This window comes from Rutidosis leptorrhynchoides, chromosome 5 (assembly GCF_046630445.1).
Source record: "Rutidosis leptorrhynchoides isolate AG116_Rl617_1_P2 chromosome 5, CSIRO_AGI_Rlap_v1, whole genome shotgun sequence".
NCBI classification, from domain to species: domain Eukaryota; kingdom Viridiplantae; phylum Streptophyta; class Magnoliopsida; order Asterales; family Asteraceae; genus Rutidosis; species Rutidosis leptorrhynchoides.
In genome coordinates, this window is record NC_092337.1 from 425,522,865 (window position 1) to 425,543,812 (window position 20,948).

A 20,948-nucleotide genomic window follows, 5' to 3' on the forward strand; every position below is an offset into this window, starting at 1 on the left:
GGAGTTATTTTGGTTAAAGTTGTGAAAGTTTGAGTTCCAAGACCAAGAAGGTTAAATTTGATGTTATTTGATGGTTTTGGATGTCTTTCGATGTTTACGAGTAAAAAGGTTTGATTCGGTTCGAGTTTTGGTGTTAATATGATGTTTTTAAGCTCGTTTCAGCAATTGTATAATGGAGCGCCGCTCCAAATGAGGGCGCGCCACGCCAAACAACTAGAAAAACAAGTCGAGCAGTTTTGAAGTTCAAAGGATCAGTTCCAGTGAAACGGCGCGCCGCGCAGGGGTCCTGGCGCGCCGCGCGACATCCAGCCGGGTTCAGAATTCTCCACTTATAAAAGCCCGAATTTAACCCTAAATTATAATAATCGTATCCTGACGAATTCCAGCCACTTTTTGACGAACTTAGGTGATTTTTGGAGATCTTCAAGGTCATTCTAAGGTACTAATCATTCCGGGAACAAGTCTCGATTCGTGTATCGTTCAGATTTCAATCTTTGATTAGGTTTATTCTTTTGTTATCAACAATGAATTTCTCTATGTTTTTGATTGTTATTTTGATTTCAGCCATGATTGTAGGCTAAACTCTTAATGTTTGTCTAGATTGAATATTTGCAAGTGTTTGGATGTTACTTTGAGGTTTTATTAATTGATGCATGATAATTATGAGTTTTGATTAAGAACCATTCTTGTGGGTGTTGATTATTGTTACTAGGTTGATTAGTGAATCTTGTTTGAACAAAGGGAACCCTGTTTCAATTTAGTGATCTAATTCCCAATTGATTTGTCTTAACCGATTGGGTGCTTACTGGACCAAGGGGGTAAACCGGGTAACGTAATTGAACAAAATAGGGGTGAATTGTGTGGAGCGAACGCGTAACCAATTGAATCTTAATCTTATAATTAGCTAGTTACTAAGTCACAAACGAAAGATGGTATTTGGTAAAAGGGAACCCTAAGCCAATTAATCCTAGTTTGACGTGTTTGCTAAAAGAGAACTCTGGGTAAACCGACTCTGTAATTGCGTGCATTGATTAATAGAACTAGTGCTTAATAACAAATCATCCAACACTGCGAATAGGATATCTAGGCGAACATTCTTTTATCCATTGAATTCAAATATCTTTATTTTTCCGTTGAGTCTGTATTTCTTTTATCTAAACTTAAAAATCCAAAAATATTGTCTTTTACTTTTAAAGCTATCTTGATTTGGCTAATCGTTAAATAGCCGCAAAACAAACTATCTCGTAATTTCAATTTTCATAGTTTAACTTAGTTTACTTTTATTAGTTTCAAACTTAATTCTCACGTTAATACTGTCCTTGGAACGATACTTGGAATTACCATTTTTATACTATTACACGATCGGGTACACTGCCCGTAAGTGTGTAGTAATCTTTAACCAGGCATATTTCCAGAGATAATTTATATACGCGATTTTACACATCAAGTTTTTGGCGCCGCTGCCGGGGACAGTTGTGTTGAAAATTAAGTTTGAAAATTAAGTTTGTTTTTAGTTAATTTTAACTGTTTATTTTATTTTAATTCTAATTGAGTCGGTGCGTTTAATCGGTTTGTTATCTGTGTTCTTGCAGTTACAGGTAGTGCATGCCACACACGCGTTCTTCAAGTTCTCCGATTTTAACACCATTTGACGAGCCTGAAAGAGAGTTGTTCAAAGCCTTAAGTCAAGAGCAAAAGTCTAAAGTGGATTCTTCACCGTCTTCGAGTGAAGTTGTAGTCAATTTGTTCAGTAACAACGATATTGTGGTGCCCGAGACACCACCAGAAGTTAACTCAGAAGAAGATTCTTACGTTTCGTCTGACACTTCAGATACTGAAGAAATGGCCGAAGAACCACCTCGTCCTCAGACTATGGCAGAAAAGTTGAAGGCCACCCGAGGAGGCCAAGGCAATTCGATTACTCAGCCGAATATTACTCAGCCTTTTCAAATTACAGGGCCGATCCTGAATTTGATTTCTTCTGATTGCCGATTCTATGGCAAAGATACCGAGGATGCTAACGAGCATCTTCGTAATTTTAATGATGTTTGTAACTTGTTTAAGCTACATGAGGTTGCCGACACTTCAATTAAGACAAGACTTTTCCCTTGGACTCTTAAGGGAGAAGCTAAGAGATGGTTAGATAAGCAACCAGAAGGTACGATTACATCTTGGGAGACTTTGGAAGATAAGTTTTTGTCGAAGTTTTTCCCTGCATATCGAGCTGCTCGACTTCAAGCAGATATTTCTCAATTTAGACAAAAGAGCAGTGAGACATTGTTTGATGCTTGGGACCGTTTTGCTACTTTGTTACGCTCGTGCCCGCAACACGGGTTGAATGATTTACAGAAGGTTCAGATTTTCTACAAAGGTTGTGATATTCCTACGCGTCAGAGTATTGATCAAGCTGCAGGTGGTACGTTAATGGATAAGACTGAAGAAGAGGCGTTAGAGATCATTGAAAAGCAAGCTGCTTATTCTCATGAGTGGCATCAGGATCATGAATCTTACCCTTCAGCTTCAGTTAAGAGAACAGAGACTACAGGTACAGGTGCTTATGATGATTTTGGGTCTTTCAGTGCTAAGTTGGATTCGTTTGGTAGGAATTTGGAGAAGATGAACAAGGATATTCATGGTATGAAGGTTGGTTGTGAATACTGTGGAGGTTTGCATCTGGGCAAAGATTGTGATGCGGGTTTGACTATGAATCAGAAAGAAGAGGTCAACTATATTAGTCAGCAGAATAACAATCAGTTTCAGGGACGTGCTCAGTTTAATAGGAATTTCAATAATCCTTATAATCCGCAAGGTAATCAGGGTTCGAGGTTCCAACCGGGTTCTAGTGAAGGTTTTCAGTAGCAAGCTCCCGGTTATTTTCAGAAACCACAGGTCGAAGAGAAAAAGTCCAACCTTGAGGCTATGATCGAGAAGTTAGTGATATCTCAGACTCAACTTGTCACTACCGTTACTCAGAATAATGAAAAGAATGACCAAATGTTTCGGAATCAACAAGCAGCTATTCATAATCTAGAACAACAGATTGGTCAACTTGCTAATAAGAATAGTGAGAGAAAACTGGGGGAGTTACCGAGCAAGACGGATACTAACCCGAAAAACGGGCATGTTAATGCTATCACCACCCGAAGTGGTTTAGCGTATCATCCACCGAGGAAGCCCGACGAGTATGATTTGAGGGTACCGTTAGTTAATGATAGTGAGCCGGTTGTTGAAAGTGAACCGGAAAGGGAAAAGGAGCCGGAACAGGTGGCTGAAAAAGTTGTTAAGGAACCGGTTACTGTTGCTGCTAAACCGGTAGTTAGAGAGTATCAACCACCGCTCCCATTCCCGAGGAAACAGCGATTGGAGAAGCTAGAGGCCGAAAAGTCTAAGTTCATGGACTTGATTAAAAAAGTTAACATAAATATGCCTTTTATTGATGTTATTGCAGGTATGCCTAAGTATGCGAGGTTTCTCAAAGATTTGGTGACTAACAGGCAGAAGCTGAAGAACGTGTCTTCAGTCAGGTTGAATGCCGCATGCTCAGCGGTTGTTGCAAACAAGATTCCCGAGAAGCTTGAAGATCCTGGAAGTTTTACCATTCCTTGTTTACTTGGTAATTTGGACTGTATGAGGGCTTTGGCGGATTTGGGGGCTAGCATTAATTTAATGCCTTATTCTATTTACTTAAAGCTAGACCCCGGGGAGTTAAAACCCACGCGTATGGCTGTGCAGCTAGCCGACCGCTCTATTAAATTCCCTCGTGGAATCATAGAGAATATGCTAGTGAAGACCGGGTCGTTAGTTTTTCCTGCGGATTTTGTGGTTTTGGATATGGAAGTGGATGAAAGGATTCCACTAATTTTGGGTCGGCCATTCTTAAATACTGCTAGGTGTATGATTGATGTGTATGGCCAAAAGCTGACCCTTAGGATAGATGATTTGAGTGCAACATTCTCAATCGACCATGCTTTAAAATACCCTGGCTACACTGATGATACATGTTATTTTCTTAACACTGTGAATGTCCAGTCTGAGTTTTTGCAGGAATTCCCAGAGTTACAGGGTTCAGGAGAATGCTCATTGGTTGAGATTGATGAGGATGTGCAGGTTGAGGAGGTGGATATTTTAACCACCTTGATGGAAAACGGCTATGAGCCGACTGAAGAGGAGTTCAAAGAACTTGAACGTGATTCAAATTACCGGAGCAAGTCTTCAATTGAAGAACCTCCCAAGCTTGAATTGAAGCCACTTCCAGATCATTTGGAATACGCTTACTTGCATGAGGAATCTAAGCTTCCGGTAATTATTTCTTCTTCTCTTTCAGCAGGTCAGAAAACTGAGCTTGTAACCATGCTAAAGGCCCATAAACCGTCCATTGCATGGAAGATTCACGACATTAAGGGTATTAGTCCCTCCTATTGCACCCACAAAATTCTAATGGAGGATAACTCCAAACCTGTGGTGCAACGCCAAAGGAGGTTGAACCCGCACATGCAAGATGTCGTGAAGAAAGAGATCATCAAGCTCCTTGATGCAGGTCTGATTTACCCGATTTCTGACAGTCCATGGATTAGCCCGGTACACTGTGTACCTAAGAAAGGTGGTATGACTGTTACCACCAATGATAAAAATGAGTTAATTTCCACCCGGACTGTCACGGGGTGGCGTGTTTGTATCGACTACCGTAAGTTGAACGACGCCACACGTAAAGACCACTTCCCGCTACCTTTCATGGATCAAATGCTAGAGAGGTTGGCGGGAAACAGTTTCTATTGCTTTCTCGATGGTTTCTCGGGCTATTTTCAAATTCCTATCTCGCCCGAGGACCAAGAGAAGACTACTTTCACGTGCCCGTATGGCACGTTCTCTTATCGACGCATGCCCTTTGGCCTTTGCAATGCTCCGGCCACTTTTCAAAGGTTCATGATGGCCATATTCCATGACATGATCGAAGATTGCATGGAGGTGTTCATGGATGACTTCTCGGTCTTCGGTGACACTTTCGATTCATGCCTTCTTAATTTAGAACGGATGTTGGTTAGGTGCGAAAAATCCAATCTTGTGCTCAACTGGGAGAAGTGCCATTTCATGGTTCAAGAGGGCATAGTTCTCGGGCACAAGATTTCTAAGAACGGTATAGAGGTGGATCCCGCAAAGGTTACCGCTATTAAGAACCTTCCACCTCCTACCGATGTTAAGGGTGTTAGGAGTTTTCTCGGGCACGCCGGTTTTTACCGGCGATTCATTAAAGACTTTTCTAAGATCGCAAACCCGATGAATAAACTCCTTGAAAAGGACACCCCGTGGAAATTCTCCGACGAATGCCAAAAGGCATTCGAGCTTTTGAAGGAGAAACTCATCAATGCGCCAATCATAATTGCTCCGAATTGGTCCCTTCCGTTCGAGCTTATGTGCGATGCATCTGATTTCGCTGTTGGCTCAGTTTTGGGTCAAAGGGTCGAGAAGCATTTCCGACCCATCTATTATGCAAGCAAGACCTTGCAAGGAGCACAATTAAATTATACTACCACTGAAAAAGAGCTCCTTGCGGTGGTCTTCTCGTTCGATAAGTTCCGGTCCTACTTAGTCTTATCTAAGACTATTGTCTTTACGGACCATTCTGCTCTAAAGTACCTATTTGCTAAACCGGATGCAAAACCACGACTTCTTAGATGGATCTTGCTTTTGCAAGAATTTGATGTGGAGATCCGGGATAAAAAGGGTGCTGAAAACTTGGCGGCCGATCACCTTTCCCGTCTCGAGAACCCCTCCCGTGAGGTTCTCGATGAGACGACCATTCATGATGATTTTCCCGGCGAATATCTCATGAAGGTGGATAAGGTTGATGAGCCGTGGTACGTGGACATTGCTAATTATCTAGTTGGGAGATTCTTGGAGAAAGGGTGGTCACATCAAAAGAGGAAGAAATTTTTCAGTGACCTTAAGTACTATTTCTGGGAGTATCCCTATCTTTTTCGTTGTTGTCCCGATGGGGTTATCCGCCGGTGTGTTTCCGGTGATGAGTGTATGCGTATTTTGACTGAGTGCCATAGTGGGCCTACCGGTGGGCATTTTGGACCCCAAATTACGGGGCGTAAAGTCTATGATGCCGGCTTTTATTGGCCGACAATCTTCAAAGATGCCCACTTGGTTTGTAAGTCTTGTGATTCATGCCAAAGGGCCGGTAAAGTCACCAAACGTGATGAGATGCCTCAACAAAGCATCCAAGTTTGCGAAGTATTTGACGTTTGGGGAATTGACTTTATGGGGCCATTTCCGAAATCTCAGAATTATAGTTACATACTCGTTGCCATTGACTACGTGTCTAAATGGGCCGAAGCGCAAGCTTTACCCACAAATGATGCACGAGTTGTGATTTCGTTCCTTAAGCGTTTATTCTCTCGATTTGGAACTCCTAAAGCTTTAATTAGTGATAGGGGTACTCATTTTTGTAACGCCCAAATGGAGAAGGTATTGAAGCGATATGGAGTTCTCCATAAAGTTTCTACTTCATACCATCCCCAAACGAGCGGACAAGTTGAGAATACAAATCGAGCTCTTAAAAGTATTCTTGAGAAAACTGTGGGTTCGAATCCGAATGAGTGGGCAAATAAGCTCGATGAAGCTTTGTGGGCGTTTAGAACCGCCTTCAAAACGCCAATTGGTACCACTCCTTATCGGTTGGTTTATGGGAAAGCGTGCCATCTCCCGTTGGAGATTGAGCACAAGGCTATGTGGGCACTTAAAAAGTGCAATTTAGATTTGAAGGAAGCCGGACGCCTAAGGGCGGGGCAATTGAACGAGCTTGGTGAATTACGCCTTGATGCGTACGAGAATTCATTGATTTATAAAGAAAAGACCAAGCAATGGCATGATAGGAAGTTAAAGGGTCCAAAGGAGTTTAACGAAGGCGACCGAGTGCTTTTGTTTAACTCTAGATTAAAGCTTTTACCGGGAAAACTCAAGTCCCGGTGGACGGGACCATTTGAGGTTGTTAAGGTGTTCCCATACGGTACGATCGAGTTAAAAAATGCGAATGGTATTACCTTTAAGGTTAACGGACATCGTGTGAAGAAGTATGTTGATGGTCCGTTAGTGATTGATGACGAGGTTCACGTTGAACCCGATCCCAACGCCACTTGAAGTTGGGGACGAGTCGTGTGAACGACTCGTTAAATAAGGTTCACATTGTTGTAGAGTTTGTATATTTTTGTGCTTGTTTGATAATATGTGCAACATGATCGTGCTTGGATTGTTATTGGGGTTGGTTTGGTTGTTTTATGGCGAGAAAATTGGGTTTAGAGGCTTTAAAATACGAATTTTTTATGTTTCAGTAGTTGGAGCGCCGCTCCATTTCAGGGCGCGCCGCGCCACCTAGTGGTACCTGATGTGCCCGAAATTGAAAAAGGCTCGACATGTTTTTATAGTTAATCGGAGCGCCGCGCAAGCATTCGGCGCGCCGCGCGGTAACATTGCGCGCCGCGCGATGGTGTGGAGCGCCGCGCCATTGTGCTGTCGGCCAGCTGTTTGGGCTTTTAATTAAAATCAAACCCGATTTTTAACAACCACACAAATTAGAAACGGGATACCAGCTGTTTTTATACCATATTACTTCAATTATTTTCATTCATTCATATCTTTAACACCTACAAATCCTTTGATCTTCAAAACCCTAAATCTTTAAAGTTTAATTTCTTGTTTCAAGTAACCTTAATCTTTCAAGGATGGCACCCAAGAAGGTCCGAATTTGTTCCTTTCTTTACTAATTTCATCTTATTATATGTAAATTGCTTGATTAATTCTTAATTAACATGATGAATTAGTGTGGGGTTGTTTTAATTTGGGTTATGTGATTCAATTAGTCATGGGTTTTTGTTAGATAATGTTTAAATGCTTTGATTTTATGCTAAAGTTGGTGTTTGTGGAAGTTTAACATGAACCTAGGGTTTGTAGGATTAAGAGTCCGAATTTGGTAAATAAAAGGGGTTAATTGCTTGAAGGTGTGTTGGTATTTGAATTGTTCATGTGTTTTTGAACTAGTGTGGGGTAGTGTCCATATGGGCGGGTCAATTGTTTTGATTGACTTAAGCTAAATTGTTCCAATTATGTGATATGCCATGCTAGTGATGATTAAGCATATGATTTTGAATTGTTTTGAAGCTTTTGTTTAACGGTTGTTGAAATTGATAAAAGTTGCTAACATGATGAAGTTATTGGATTTTTGGAATTTAAAAGAGTTATAAGTAATCATGTTGTTATGTTTTGGTTATGTTGTTTGATGAATAAGGTTATGAGTTATTTGTTTTGATGGATAATGTGATTTGGTTGAGAGTTAGTTTTTGAAAAAGTTTTCACAAGAGTTGTTTTGTTTAGTTGGTAATTGTTTTTGAAGGTGAATTAACATGAAACAAGGATTGATTGTAAAGGTGTTTGGTGCTTATTATGATAACTAACACTAACTTTTGAGTTTTGTGTTTGTTTTCTTACTTGTTTCATGAATGTAGAGAACAAGAGGTAACCAACCACAGCAACCACCGAACAACCCTGAATTGTGGTTGACCCAAGTTGGTAACATTGAGGATTTGGAACAAAGGTTTAACATAAATCTTGGTCGTCCGATTGAGCAAACCTAGTACTTGGATTGGACGCAACTTCGAAATGAAAGTGTTCATGCTTATCGAGAATTGCGTGGTTACTTATGGGTTACTTATAGTGGTAATGAGTTGAGACCGTATGAGCGATTGTTTGAGATTAACGAAGACGTTTATGAGCAGTTGACTGTTGAGTTCTTTTCGACCGTAAGTTGTCGCCCCCGAGTTGCTCCTCGTGATTCGGACTTTTTGACATTCAGGCTTGGCGGGGCGGACCGTCGAATGAGTAAGGTTGAGTTGGCTCGGGCATTGGGTTTGTACCCCGAGTTAAATGATGATATCGATTTACAGTACCATTTGTTGGGATGCCGGGTTTTTGGTGAAGATGCTTTTAGTGAAAGTGAGTATTGGCCAACGATTATTAATCCGGGGGTTAGGGCGTTCAGTTCTAGTAGAAGCATTCAGTCTAATCTTCGACGTCCGGTGGACCGTATTCTTTTTAAAATGATTGCTACTATGTTCATGGCCCGGAGAAATGCAAACAAAATTAAACGAAAGGATCTTTGGATCCTCCAGCAGATAAAAGCGAGAGAGGCAATTGATGTGCCGACTATGTTGGGGTCCTGGTTTCAGGAAATCGGTGAAGATAATCGTCCCGAGCGCCCGTTGTTAGGGGGCCATTTTGTGACACGTATAGCTGAGGCATTTTCTGTGCCTACTGATAGGTGTACTATCGCGGGGGTCGAAGCAATGGTAACAAACATTTTGTTTTTCGCTAAAGCCAATTTTATTAGGCGAGGACCGAACGGTTGGGTTTTGGTAGAGGATGAAGAACAACCACAGGGTCAAGGTCAACAGCAACAGCAACAGCGAGGTCAAGGTAGAGGACGTGGTATTGGGTCCACGTATGAAGCAGGGAGTTCTAGTGGTAATATTCGGGGAGTATGGACTCCCGATGAGGAAGCTTTTAATGGGTTGGTGAATAGTGTTGACGGGCTGCATCTTGAGTTCCAAGATAGTCGTTCATTTTATAATGCTCAGGTTGAGCATAATCAGCGTATGTATGACGAACAGCGCCGTCATAATCAGGAGTTGATGACGTGGCACCAGGGTAACTATGGGTCGCTTAACACGAGTTTGGGTCAGGTTCGGACAGAGGTTGGTAATTTGGGCGACCGTGTTGACAGGATAGAGTATGATGTTCGAGGGATTCGGGCCCACAATCAGTGGGAAATTCATCAGAGGCAGCTCCAACGGCAGATGCGTCGTGTGCCGGATGCGTACATTCCTACGCAAACCACTATTCCGGACTACACCGCCGTGACGCCTCCGAGACCGGATCCGTCTTATGACCCGTATCAAGCGTGCCAAGATACTTATGGCGTGACTTGGGACCCGTTGAGAGATTTTTAGCCGGGAAGCGATTGATGTGTTGCACGTATTATTGTTGTATTTGTTTAAACTTTTTCCGTTTCGATTTGGTTGTACTTGATATTTTTATTTTTCGTATGATGTACTTTGAGACCTATTAGGGGCAAGGCGTTTCGGTACCGGGTGGTACCACCTTGTTCCCAGTTATGTATTTGGTGTGTTTTTCTTTTTGTTAGGTGTATTGGTGAAACGGTTTTTCAAGTCTGGCATTAAGTTCAGCAAAACTACCTGAGTGATGATATTGGTGTGAGGATCGGGAATGGACGATGTTCTTATGCTGGCAGTCAGTTCAGCGCCATCTGTCACTGTCATTCCACGATCTGTGGTTATGCTCGATAAGTTTTTTTTATTTTTCTTACCCTTTTGATTTTAATCCATTTTTGATCTCAAGTAATGGGGACATTACTTGATCTCAAGTGTGGGGTGGGGATGTAAAATCTCTCGGGTTGGTTATTAATAGAATCGTCATTATTTTGGTTTTGATATTTAAAGGACTTGACGTTTCACGGGGTTTTGGTCGTAAAAAAAAAAAAAAAAATTGAAAAATTAGGGGAAAATAAATAAAATTGGAAAAATTAGTTAGTGAAAAAGAAAAAAAAAATAAAAGTAGTTAAAAATTCGACCAAAACCCTTGTTTAAGTATGGCTTGGTATTTATATTTCATGATGTTTAAAGAAGCCAAAGTTGTTCCACATGTTCATTACCATTGAACATGAAATCCTACGAGTTCGGGGAACTCAATAGTAGGTCACCTGTACCAAAACGGGTGTAAACCGTGAGAGAGCGGTGATTGCATAGCGTGATTGTGACCGAATCATGTGCCAGATCAAAAACTTTTGGTTACTTGGTATAGCATACTTCCGAAACTATATCATTTTATTATTGCATCATTTAATGATGTGATACTGTGGGAAGAGGAGCCTTGAGCTTCACCAGTGCTGTCCTTTTCAGGAGCAATAGCTACGTGCTTGTGTTTGCTTAGACAACACAACCCATAGCCAAAAGCTATGGAACCCGAAGGTTTTCGGGATTTTTCAAAACCGGTGTCAATTGAAACAGATTGGCACTTCCGAGTGATTCAGATCCACTCATTTAAGGAAGTAAAGTCTTCCGACCGTCCTACTTGGTACGTATGCCTCTTAAGCGTGCCATTTCATTACCCATCATTTCACGATGAGGTACTGTTAGAGGAGAAAGTCTTGAACTTTCAAAACACGTTCATTATTTTGAATGTGAAATCCTACATGAACATTCAGTTCATACGTAGGTCACTTGTACAAAAACGGGTGTCAACCGTATGAACGGTGATTGGATCGTGTGGTCGAAGCCGGGCCATACGCTAGATCGAAAACTTTATAGGGCGGTCTTCATTGTTTCTCCTAACAAGGACAATGTATGCGCTCGACCACCTTTTATGACCATACAGGATGAATCCACTCCATCCTAAAGGGAGTCAAGTCTCCCAAACGACACACTTGCTGATTTGTTTCATAAGTTGTAGTCCAGACCAGTTGTAGGATGACGAAAAATCTTGAAAAGTCATTGCTAAAATCGACTGAAAATCTACCAGGCCTCAACATCAAACAGGGAAACTGGTAGTCAAAGCTTATCTCAATGAGGGAGATTTGCTAGCCAAATGGGAAGCGCACCATGATACACAAAATGTCAGTGATTGATCAGATTCCCAGTGGATAACCTCCGGAAAGGTAAGATATCAGCTTTTAAGCCTGATGAACCTCAATCTTTATGGTTGACTTAACGGATTAGACAGTTACCTCATAACCATCGATGATATCCGGACGTAATGTGTATCCTCCTAAGCACATTATTTTCTACCGACATCTCGCGATGTTAGGTACTGTGGGAGGCTTGGCTTGACCAATTGTGGGGTAGCCCGTACGTTCTCTTGGCACACATGTTCGATTGTTACATCTTTGGTGCTTGGTTCCCACTTGATTCCCGATGCTATTGAAGACTTATCTTATGATTCGAGATTCTCTGCTTCATCATTATGAAGATTATTATCGAGTTTCATTGCTTGAGGACAAGCAAAACTCTAGTGTGGGGTTGTTTGATATCGCGTATTTCATATGCATTTTCCTTAGCGATATCGGGTACATTTTGGTCCTTTTGGATACGATTTGGAGTTATTTTGGTTAAAGTTGTGAAAGTTTGAGTTCCAAGACCAAGAAGGTTAAATTTGATGTTATTTGATGGTTTTGGATGTCTTTCGATGTTTACGAGTAAAAAGGTTTGATTCGGTTCGAGTTTTGGTGTTAATATGATGTTTTTAAGCTCGTTTCAGCAATTGTATAATGGAGCGCCGCTCCAAATGAGGGCGCGCCGCGCCAAACAACTAGAAAAACAAGTCGAGCAGTTTTGAAGTTCAAAGGATCAGTTCCAGTGAAACGGCGCGCCGCGCAGGGGTCCTGGCGCGTCGCGCGACATCCAGCCGGGTTCAGAATTCTCCACTTATAAAAGCCCGAATTTAACCCTAAATTATAATAATCGTATCCTGACGAATTCCAGCCACTTTTTGACGAACTTAGGTGATTTTTGGAGATCTTCAAGGTCATTCTAAGGTACTAATCATTCCGGGAACAAGTCTCGATTCGTGTATCGTTCAGATTTCAATCTTTGATTAGGTTTATTCTTTTGTTATCAACAATGAATTTCTCTATGTTTTTGATTGTTATTTTGATTTCAGCCATGATTGTAGGCTAAACTCTTAATGTTTGTCTAGATTGAATATTTGCAAGTGTTTGGATGTTACTTTGAGGTTTTATTAATTGATGCATGATAATTATGAGTTTTGATTAAGAACCATTCTTGTGGGTGTTGATTATTGTTACTAGGTTGATTAGTGAATCTTGTTTGAACAAAGGGAACCCTGTTTCAATTTAGTGATCTAATTCCCAGTTGATTTGTCTTAACCGATTGGGTGCTTACTGGACCAAGGGGGTAAACCGGGTAACGTAATTGAAGAAAATAGGGGTGAATTGTGTGGAGCGAACGCGTAACCAATTGAATCTTAATCTTATAATTAGCTAGTTACTAAGTCACAAACGAAAGATGGTATTTGGTAAAAGGGAACCCTAAGCCAATTAATCCTAGTTTGACGTGTTTGCTAAAAGAGAACTCTGGGTAAACCGACTCTGTAATTGCGTGCATTGATTAATAGAACTAGTGCTTAATAACAAATCATCCAACACTGCGAATAGGATATCTAGGCGAACATTCTTTTATCCATTGAATTCAAATATCTTTATTTTTCCGTTGAGTCTGTATTTCTTTTATCTAAACTTAAAAATCCAAAAATATTGTCTTTTACTTTTAAAGCTATCTTGATTTGGCTAATCGTTAAATAGCCGCAAAACAAACTATCTCGTAATTTCAATTTTCATAGTTTAACTTAGTTTACTTTTATTAGTTTCAAACTTAATTCTCACGTTAATACTGTCCTTGGAACGATACTTGGAATTACCATTTTTATACTATTACACGATCGGGTACACTGCCCGTAAGTGTGTAGTAATCTTTAACCAGGCATATTTCCAGAGATAATTTATATACGCGATTTTACACATCAAATATTCAAAGCTCGGACCCTAAGAGGTTTTACTCTTTCTTTTCGACTTAGGGCATCAGCTACAACATTAGCCTTTCCGGGGTGGTAACGGATTTCACAATCGTAATCGTTTAACAACTCTACCCAGCGACGTTGCCTCATATTGAGTTGTTTTTGATCAAAAATATGCTGAAGACTCTTATGGTCGGTGTACACTGTACACTTGGTGCCATATAGATAGTGTCTCCATATTTTGAGTGCAAAAACTACTGCTCCAAGTTCTAAATCGTGCGTCGTATAGTTCTTTTCATGAATTTTTAGTTGCCGTGAGGCATATGCGATGACTTTTGTGCGTTGCATTAATACACATCCTAAACCTTGGCGTGAAGCATCACAATAGATCACGAAATCATCATTTCCTTCCGGTAATGACAAAATGGGTGCAGACGTTAACTTCTTCTTTAATAACTGGAATGAGGATTCCTGTTCTGTGGACCAATCATACTTCTTTCCCTTTTGAGTCAATGCAGTTAATGGTTTGGCGATTCTAGAGAAATCTTGAATGAATCTTCGGTAGTAACCAGCAAGACCTAAGAATTGGCGAATTTGTGTTGGAGTCTTCGGGGTTTCCCATTTACTAATGGCTTCGATCTTGGCGGGGTCAACTTTAATTCCATGTTTACTGACAACATGGCCCAAAAATTGTACTTCTTGTAACCAGAAATCACACTTTGAAAATTTTGCGTACAATTCTTCTTTCTTGAGTATCTCCAGTACCAGTCTTAAGTGTTGCTCATGTTCTTCCATGTTCTTCGAGTAAATCAATATGTCTTCGATAAAAACAATGACAAATTTATCTAAATACGGTCTACAGATGCGATTCATTAGATCCATGAATACTGCTGGAGCATTAGTTAATCCAAAAGGCATGACCAGAAACTCATAGTGACCGTAACGGGTTCTGAACGCGGTTTTAGGAACATCTTCTTCCTTCACTCTCAGTTGATGATATCCGGAGCGTAGATCAATCTTAGAATAAATACTTGATCCTTGCAATTGATCAAACAAATCATCAATCCTCGGTAATGGGTACCGATTCTTGATCGTTAATTTGTTTAATTCTCGGTAATCTATGCACATTCTCATAGATCCATCCTTCTTCTTGACGAACAGAATAGGAGCACCCCAAGGTGAAAAACTAGGACGAATAAATCCACGGTCCGATAATTCTTGCAACTGGTCTTGTAATTCTTGCATTTCTGAAGGTGCAAGTCTATATGGAGATCGGGCTACAGGTGCAGCTCCTGGTATGAGATCAATATGGAATTCTACACATCTGTGTGGAGGTAGCCCCGGTAATTCTTCTGGAAATACTCCGGGATATTCTCTTACAACCGGCATGTCGTTAATACTTCTTTCTTCAGTATCGATCTTCTTTACATGTGCCAGAATAGCATAACAACCTTTTCTTATAAGTTTCTGGGCCTTCATACAGCTGATAAAGTTCAGCTTTGAGTTGCTCTTCTCCCCATAAATCATTAATGACGTTTCATCCTTACGAGGGATGCGGATTGCTTTCTCAGCGCAAACAACTTCCGCTCTTGTTTTGGACATCCAGTCCATGCCAACGATTACGTCAAAACTTCCTAATTCTACGGGTATCAAATCGATTTTGAAGGTTTCACCAGCGAGATTCATTTCGCAACCATGGCAAATTTTATCGGCTTTTATCAGTTTACCATTAGCTAATTCAATAGTATATTTATCGTCTAGAGGTAATGATGCACATTTTAGTTTAAAACTAAAGTCTTTACACATATAACTTCTATCAGCACCCGTATTAAACATAATAGAAGCTAGTTGATTATTAACGGTAAACGTACCCGTGACAAGATTAGGATCCTCACGTGCTTTACTGGCACTAACATTAAATGCCCTCCCACGTGCGGGTTCTTTGTTCTTCTCCTTATCAGGGCATTGATTTATAAAGTGACCAGACTTCCCGCATCCAAAACATTTCTTGACATCGGTCAGTTTTGTCTTTACTTCAGAAACGGTGGCATAACAATCTTTCGCCACATGTCCTTTCTTGTTGCACTTATCACAGACCACTTGACAATAACCTGCATGATGTGTGTAACATATTTTGCAGAACGGATGGGGTCCCTTATAGTTTGGACTTGCAGTTGCCCCATCTTGTTTACCTTTAAAAGTTTCTTGTTTCTTCAGGTGAGTACTTTTGCCCTTATAGTCTTCCCATTTCCTCTTTCCTTCAGTTGTCTTGACTTCGGTAATTGGTGCCTTAATCGAACTCTCTGTGATCTGGTCCATGAGTTGGTGTGCCATTGTCATGGCTTCCTGCATCGTATTCGGTTTGGACGATGTAACATTTCCTTTGTTATTGATCGATAAACCGTCAATATACATTTCTATCTTTCGTTTCTCATTTGGCACCAATTCGGGACACAACAAGGCTAGTTCCATGAAACGCTTTTCATAGTTATTGAGATTCGCGCCGATAACCTTCAGATTACGTAACTCAGATTCCATTTTTCTGATCTCGTTTCGAGGACAGTACTCCTCGATTAGCATCTTTTTCAGTTCTTCCCAAGAGATATCATATGCCGTATCTATTCCTTCTGCTTTAGCATAATTGTTCCACCAAGTAAGTGCACCATCTTGCAACATGTATGAAGCATACTTTGACTTGTCTTCGTTCGCACAATTACTGATTTTGAAAACGGACTCCATCTTTTCAAACCATCGGGTTAGACCGACTGGTCCCTCAGTTCCACTAAACGTCTGTGGTTTGCATCCTTGAAAAGTTTTGTATGAGCATCCGTTTCGTGAATTTGTGTTTACGGCTGCTGCTTTGGCTGCTGCTTCGGATGTTACTTTTGCTGCTTCGGTTGCAGCAATTCTTTCATTCACACGTTTCTCGACTAGTTGCTCAAACTCAGCATCCGACATTTGAGACATGTTTCTTCAATAAACACAACATATATAATTTAATCATATAGAATATTATAGGTAAAATGAGTTGTCAATAGTTAATCGTAGCATATTAATAATATGAACCGATTATTATAAAAGCCTTTTCTTCTTATTAGCATTTTATAATTATTTCTAGGGTATTACCTACCCGTTAAGTTCATACATAATAGCTAGTACAAGGAATTAACTACTAAAATCCTAATAATATTCCACTATGAAAAATTATAGCGAGTTACTACATTATTATGTAATAATAATAATAAGAAGTAGTAATAATACAAATAATCATTCCATGCATTTATTATTAATAAACCAAAATAATACAATACCATACAATACTGATATTTTACATATGCTTATTTTACATAACAAGATAGAGTAGCACACATAAGTAATAAAATAGCGCATGGAAGATTTATGGTTGCGAGGTCGTTCATTCAGAACTATCAGAAACTTCTTCCCATTTGGTTCTCTCTGCCAATTGTTTGTGTGCACATGGTCCGACAGACATTCTGGCAGTGTATTTTATTTTTAGTTGGGGTTTTGAGGTACCCGTTACCTCAGTGGGTTTAATACAATAAGGGTGGTTACGGATCGAATGGTCCTGTTCTTTTTTTAATAATTAAGGACATTTTATTATTGTGGTTGTTTTTATTATCTATAGCAAGTTGGAATTTCTCCTTAGTGATCTCTTTTATTTCATTAGCGAAATCCTCCTCCTTACTGATCTCGTCTGATGACGAACTGTCTGAGTCATGTGTAGGAGAATATGATGACAAACTGCAAGAATATGTACCGGTGGTCATGAACCGAAATCTGCCAGGCGTAATCGGCACAACCCGCCCGTCGGCGGTATATCTGGACCAATGTCCATATTTGTTTAGAAATGGACGATCCTCGTTTACTCCAGGGATCATGGGTCCATGCCAATGATACTGTGGCTCCGGAAAACTAAAGCTGGGTGGAGCTGGAACCTCCTCTGGGTTTACCGGGAGTTGAGATTCCCCGGCTAACACAATTTCTTCTTTAATAGGTATTGGAACGCCCTTTTCAGTTGTGGATAGAATAGATTCAGTGTCCGATTCCGAGTCGTACAAAATGATAGGATTAGAGGAAGTCATCTATCACATAATTGAAACAACAATTACGTTAGCATATAAATATATCCCATATAATGTTTTTGACCAAATAATAAGCAAAAATCAGTAAAAACAGATATGGTCATTGTCCAGACTCACTAATGCATCCTAACAATTACCAGTTAAACACACTAATGTAATTTCTGGTTCCCTATGACCTCAAGCTCGGATACCAACTGTAACGACCCGTTAAAATCGCTATTGACGCGGCACGTTAATCATTGATTCCACAGTGAGGTTTTGACCTCTATATGATACGTTTTGATAAAATATTGCATTCATTAAAATAAGTGACTTTCTAAACATAGAAAGTTATAAACATGTGGGCGAGTGCTTAGGTATAAGCAAAACCCCAAAATACATAAGTCTTTAATTTACAGGTTGACATCACAGTCCAATTATTTATTACACAACGCAGTTTTATTTTGAATGCAATAAACTTTGTACAAAGCATGAGAGACTCCATGCAGGCAACAAGCACATCACAGCGGAAGCATTCTAAGGACCTGAGAATAAAACATGCTAAAAAGTCAACACGAATGTTGGTGAGTTATAGGTTTAATTGCTCGAGTCATAAACATATATAAAGATAGACCACAAGATTTCATCAAAAGTTTATCAATAGATTCTACGTAACAGAACACCCTGGTAACTAAACTTAACGCTATAGTGATAATTACCCCATTCGTTTTAATACGCGCAAACCAATGTGTCTTAAACTCAAATAACATACGTCCGTTAAAAGGCTAGCGCTCTAGCTCGGAAGGGGATGTCAAGCCCTATGGATCCATATACAATTATTCGCGCCCACCAGTCCATATCCTATGTACTGGCAGCTACTAGTTACCAAAGCTAAGGGATTTTTGGTTTAACTCAGTGTAGAATTTTGTATGTAATTGTGTCTTATTGCGTTTAAAATAAATTGCATGTATTCTCAGCCCAAAAATATTTAAAGTATTTAAAAAGGGAGACTATAACTCACAGTTCAATATTGCGATTCAATATTGTAGGCAAATTGCGTAGACGTAATGATGGTAGACGACTGTATGGTTGGTCTTGGATTCAAGAACAATACCCCGAACAATACCCAATATTTCCTTATTTTAAAACGGTTTGAAACCCGAATTAAAAATACCCTCGAATATACTTTATTATTATTAAACTTAAAATTAAAATTATAATTATAATTATAATTATAAAATTTACGTACATATATATTTATGAAATATTTCGTCGAGCAAAACTGACCTTTTATAGTACTTTTCGATTTACTGTAGCAAATAGTGTTTTACTGTAGCAAATTGTGTTTTACTGTAGCAAAGTAATTTTTACTGTAGGAAAGTCGTTTTTACTTGTACATATATATATACATACATATAATTGTTCATGAATCGTCGAGAGTAGTCAAAGGTAATTGTATATATGTAACAGTTCTAAAATTTTGAGACTCAATCTAACAGACTTTGTTTAACGTGTTAAAATAATAAATCGTATAGAGAATTGGTTTAAATAAGTCAAAAATTTTCGGGTCATCACAAGAGGTCAAGTACCTCGCAATGTAATCAACTGTTGTGAATCGTTTATAATCGATATGGACTTCGTCCGAATGGATTAGGACGGGTCTTCACATAAACTACCCAAAACGTAGGCCAACTTCCAAAAGCTTTAACATAACATCAACAAGGGACACCTAGTGCCCAACAACCCCCTTGCCTTTATCCGCACCTGCATCTAAAAATATAAACAACGAGAGGGGTAAGCTAACGCTTAGTGAGTGCAATAATTATATGTTTACATATACAACCTACTTACTTGCAATCACTTACACATTTCCGCATACATGCTAGCAATATAAATAATCATACCATCGCAAGTATAATACTAAACCTCCAACAACATAAGCTAGCATAACGATGGCATATAATTTAAACAATATAATATGCTACAAACCACACACAACCATGGTTAACCAATCGAACAAGGGAACGGTGTTTAAAGACCGTCGGAGTTCGTAACAACCATTAGTGCACTTAACACCTCGTACACTAACCCCACGGGTGGCATCTTGACACTTCGATACTTCACCCCGAGTGGCATCTTAACACCTCGATGCTTCACCCATCTATTCTACGGCGTGGTGTCTTAACACCTCGACACTTCACCCCTAGGTGGCTTCTTAACACCTCGATGCTTCACCCCGAGTGGCATCTTAACACCTCGATACTTCACCCATCACATGAGAAGTGGTGTCTTAACACCTCGACACTTCACAACTCATACTACACAAATAAATACATCATATATGCACGCACATAATTATCCCACTCACCTTAGCACTTCAGTGATGATTATGCACTTCCGGGCTTCAAAGCAAAGTACCTAATACATTAAGTACAATTTCAATATACAACTAGTGGAATTAACCACATTACACCTACTTGAGCATTTAATGACCCAACTCGATTAAATGACTCAAACACACCACAACCGCCCCTTTAATGGCCAAGACTCGACTTTAATCACTAAAGCTGGTGAATTAAAGTCTAGTAACTTCAACTAGCACCAACTTAGGGTAATTCATAACCAATTCACCCAAACTAGGTCAACATTACTCTTTTTGACCCATTTTAACTCTTACACTACCAAACTTGTCAAACATGACCTATTTACCATTTCAACAACATTTTAGCAAGTTTTTAATGCTTAACAACACCATTAACACTTACAAATCCTATTTTCATTAGACCAAACCCTAGCTTGTGGCTATTAGGGTTTCATTACAACAACATATCCCAAATTCGCCCATTTTACCCTCAAATGGGTCAAACAAGTCTCTAGTAACCAAAACCCTAGCCATTAACCAATTAAAACTCAAAACTTAGAGTTAGAACTTACCAAGACTATCAACGCGTAGCTAGAGATACAAGGAACAACTTTAATTCTTGCTCCAAAGATCAACCCTCAATCCTTCACTCTCAAATCTCACTTTTAATTCAAATGGGTTTTAAGTTTTGGGAGAGAAAATGAAAGAAAATAGAAAAAGGAAATGAATTAAATGAACTAATGGTGCAGATTTAATGCTCCAATCTGATCCATACACCAATTTACCAAATTGCCCCTTAAAATCACTTATAAAGAGCTAAGTCCGACACCAGTCTGGCAGTAATGCCGCGGCGCGGCTCAAATCGTCGCGGCGCGACGAACAAAGGGAAAATCACCATTTCT